The following is a 4,571-nucleotide window of genomic DNA, read 5'->3' on the forward strand; positions in this document are numbered from 1 at the left end:
GTGCTTTGTTTGACATTTCTGCTTAACAGTGTATAAAAGCTTTCGGGAAAATAAACTTGGGGCTGGAGTCCTGAATTTCAGTCCTCCAGATCCCAGCTTTTTTGTGTCTGTCTTTTCTAAGTCCTCACCCCCTCAATTGAGTCCCCGTTGCTCTGCTGGCGGGTTCTGGCAGGCACCCAGCACTAGACAGGCACAGATAAATGACAGAGAGGATTTCTTGTTGGAATTAAGGCTTCTTCTATTATTTGTCAGCATTCCCTGGGACAGTTTTGCCATTTCATTTTTTTCTGTCTAAATTTTCTCCTTCTCAATGCAGGCTCGAAAGGAGTAACTAATATTCTCTGTTTGAAGTAGAAATATAAAAATGACCACGACCTTTCATTATCTTCTTTATTACATATTTTCATTTCTTGACAAACAGAACACTATAGACATTCTCATCCAATTGTCACTGGAAAACTGTGGCTATTGAATGGAAAAACAGGCATGTACATACTCATGAGTGCAGTTCATGTTTTAAATATCCTGAGCTCAAGCAGTGCATTGATCTGACAGTGTAGGGTCATGTCCTCTGAGCTGCCACTATGCATTGCTCCTTTGACTCTGTGAGGAGTGGTTGACTGATGAGCTCTGTCTCAGAAAATAATTGTTGTGACTTCTGGTGCTAACGTAGCGCCATGCCCATAATGATGCTAACCATTGTCTCCATTTATGCAGAAATAAGAGTTCTAGGCATAGGGAGACCCCTGGGATGTGAGACAGGGTCAAATGGAATGGCCTGGAATGACTGGAGGACTTCTTTCTGTGATCATTCATTGAAGGGAACACTCATTGGAAGGACAACTTTGATCCCATTAAAATGGCAAGTGTGTTACAAGAACAGGACACTTCAAATGAGTATCTCAGAATGCTGGTTAGAAGTGAAGATGATGAGACTTCTCACCTAGTTTGAGCGTGTCTTCAGGGATAGAAGTCCCTAGGGAAGAATGTCCATGGCACTGGAGTGTCAGCAACAAGAGGAGCACCCTCAATCAGGTGAATAGTCAGTGGCTGCTAAAATGATCTCACACATGGGAGAAGTGTGAGGATGGTGCAGGACCTGGGGATTATTGTTATTGTTCTGTTTATACAGAGTCTCTATGAGTAAGCACGGACTCAACAGCACCTACTGTTAGGTAGTCTAGCTTAGGGGCTGGGGTGTCCATTATGCTTGCTCAGATGTCCAAGGTACTGGTCTATGAAGGAGTGGTACACTGCACATGATCAGAGGCTCAGGTTTCCAGGCAGGAAGGGGAGGTACATCTGGGTGGGTGCTCCACTTGGACTGGCCCACCTAGGCCAGGTGAATTCAATTCAGCCAATGGGGTTGAGCAGAGTCATCCATCATGCCTCCCTGCGGAATATTGAAAAGGAAGGATCCCGGAGCCAACTGTGTGACTTTCTGAGCAGCTTCCAGGCAGGCTGCACATTCATGAGGAGCTCTGCAGGTGCCTGTGTAAACCTGAAACTTCTCCTAATTCTCATAAAACTTACTTGGATCACAAACCAGGCTTCGGCATGAAATCTTTCTCTATCCCCAGAGAAATCTAACACTACGAACATCTCTAATGGAGTGAGGGGCAGAAAACTGAAAGTAATTTTGGTAAGTAGATGTAACTGCCTAAATTAACAGTATAGTATCTTACAGAATATTGTTTAGTTTATTTAGAAATGATAAAATGACTTATAATTCAATACCTCTGCCATTTCTAATTATTATAAAACCTTAGGGATAACACAAAACCAAGGACAAGCGTAAGAAATAAATAATAAAGACTGTAATGAAATAAGGAGCCATAGTGACACTGGATTTCAGGTTGGGCTGCTAACTGCAGGCTCAGCAGGTACTAGAGCACTATAGCAAACCACTGGGCCTGTTGTACTCTACCCTGCAGGAGTGTGATACCGTAGAATCAACTCAGTGGCAGGGAGTTGGGGGTTCAGTATAAATAATGGTAAATAGACAATGATTCCCTTATTGAGTCCAATAAAAATTCCTATGTAATTATGAAAAGCAAATGAATTTGCATATGAGGAAATACACATAAAATTTTTATGATCCGGATGAGACATTATTGCCTTCACAAATGGAAAACTAAGTAAACAGTGGACACAGTGCTATGCTAAGATCACTGAATCCAACGGTTATCAGCATATTGTTGTTCTAAATATTAGGGTGAAAATATTTCCAAATGTTTCAATTTTAAGTTTTAGTTACAATTCAATCCATTATCAATCAATTTGGTAACAGAAATTTTCAGAAATAGAATGATCTTAAAATTTATTTGGGATCATTGTAGATGAAAAATAAACAATAAATAGAGCTAATGTATATTCTTGACCATATTCTGAAGTATAACACTGTGTTTGTGGCCTTCTGAAAACTATAAATACAGTGAGTAACACATTAGATATGATCTGTCTTTGTTGCATCCACTTCTCAACTGCCTGTTTTATTGTGCTGGTTTTTCTTTTGTTTTGTTTTATTTTTGCGTTCATTTCAAACAGTATGTCATGGTCTCTCGCTGTTGAACCTTACACTCTAATGACAAGTAATGCTGAAGATCTTTATCCATGTTTCCCCCCATATGACTGACTTTTCTCGTGATATGTCTTGTCTGTTTGTGCTTGTTTGCTTTTTAGCAATGTTGCTTATTGGTCATATGTGATGCTTATATTTTCTCCGAGTATGTTTCTTAAGAAAGTCAGATTACATGTCTTTTTATTCGTTCCAGGATGAGGCATTGAAATCAAGTCCTGTTTCCAATATTTTATATTTTCTTAATAATAGATTCCCTTCTTGTTCCCAGTTTGGGTCGGCCCCTTCAGTGTGGATGCCTCTGTCTCTGTGCCTGAGATAACAGATCATAGGGAAAACTAAGAAGAGCTTCCACCCCATAGAACACATGATCTAGAACAGATTCTGGAAGAGATTGATGGTATAACTGCGGGATTTAATGGGTGGGCATCTGGAGGATCCTTGAGCAAAAGCAGGAAATGTCAGGGTTCAGACTCCATGCCGCTGTCTCTCAACATCAATGAGGATTCACCTATGGAAATGGACAGAGACATCATTCCTGAGCAGACTGCCCCCAGCACTCCTCTCAGACAATACACCCATGCCGCTGCCCAGCAGTTTGCATCTCTGAGCTCCCACTGCATCACAAAAATCTGGGAGCTGCCACTAGCTGTTCAGCGGGCCACTTCCTAGTGTGCGTCTGATGGAACAGAGTGTTTTGGTGACTGCAGTTGGATTTAATCCATTCCTGACTCCAGAAATTCAATAAAAGCAAATCATACTTTTAAAATAAAAGCTACATATTTATCAATAACCAGACAATGCGTAACAGATACATAATAAAGACTATATATAAATAAAATCATCACAATTAAAGTTTACCTTACTAATTTAAAATGAGACCCGAGCAGCTTTTAGCATGAATGCAAGTCGTTTCTAAGTAATAAGGAAATACATTATTATATCTGAGGAACAAGCAATAAAACCCTCATCCTGATGGGACATCATTGTGTTCACAAAAGAAAGAAAAGAAAAGGAAGAAATAGCGTTGTCCCTTTCTAAGATCACCAGAATCAGATGAAATAAATAATAATATTATTCTAAACTGTAGGAAGACTGGAAGATACATGTTTAAAGGCAGGATACATTTGTGAGATCTACAGAGGAAATAAACCTCCGGTGATTTCCCTCTGTCCATAATAGAGGAATGGGAGTCACCTGGTTACTAATCAGATTGCATTGGCGAGATGACTATGTAGATCAAAATGATAAACCTGACTTGAATGGTTAAAACTTTTTCAATTAGGCCCCCGCTGATGCATGTTGGGCCTGATCTGGTTTTCCACATTCTCTCTCTCTCTCCCACCTGCACCCCCTCTCTCTGTTTAATCTTGGGTATTTTATACTCAGATGTATTTTGTCATTGGTGGCAACGCTACTGAATTTACATTATGTATTTTTTTCTGTTGACAAGCAATGCTGAAGATCTTATTCCATTTTCAGTATATGAAACCAAGGATTGATGAACCATAGAGACAGCAAGTAGCATAAGAGTTCCTGAAGGATACAGTGGGGTGGGGAGTGCGGGGGACAGACAGAGTAAAGGGGAGTTGATATCCAAGAGTTTAAGAAGGAAGAAAATGTTTTGAAACTGATCGTGGTAGCAAATGCACACTATGTCTTGATGTGATTGAACGATGTAGCGATATATAATATACATTAGCACCTCCAAAAATGGTTTTTGAAAAAATAACTAAAAATAAAAAAAACAAGATTATATGTTTCAAAAAATGAAATGCATAAGAAATAGCACGATATAAAATTTTTAAAACTCCATAGAATTTTTAAATATTGAGGTATATGAAATATAACAGAAATAAATGGAGGAGCATGTCATGGTATTTATTGTAAAACTCAGTGATTCTAAATCTTGCCATTTCTAAAACTGAATGATAACTCCAATGCGATAACATTAAACATCTATGTAATGATAAGTTCACTAGAAAATCAAACC

The sequence above is a fragment of the Echinops telfairi genome, unplaced genomic scaffold, assembly GCF_000313985.2.
Source record: "Echinops telfairi isolate 266 unplaced genomic scaffold, ASM31398v2 ScPeMD7_7444;HRSCAF=8482, whole genome shotgun sequence".
Taxonomy (NCBI): domain Eukaryota; kingdom Metazoa; phylum Chordata; class Mammalia; order Afrosoricida; family Tenrecidae; genus Echinops; species Echinops telfairi.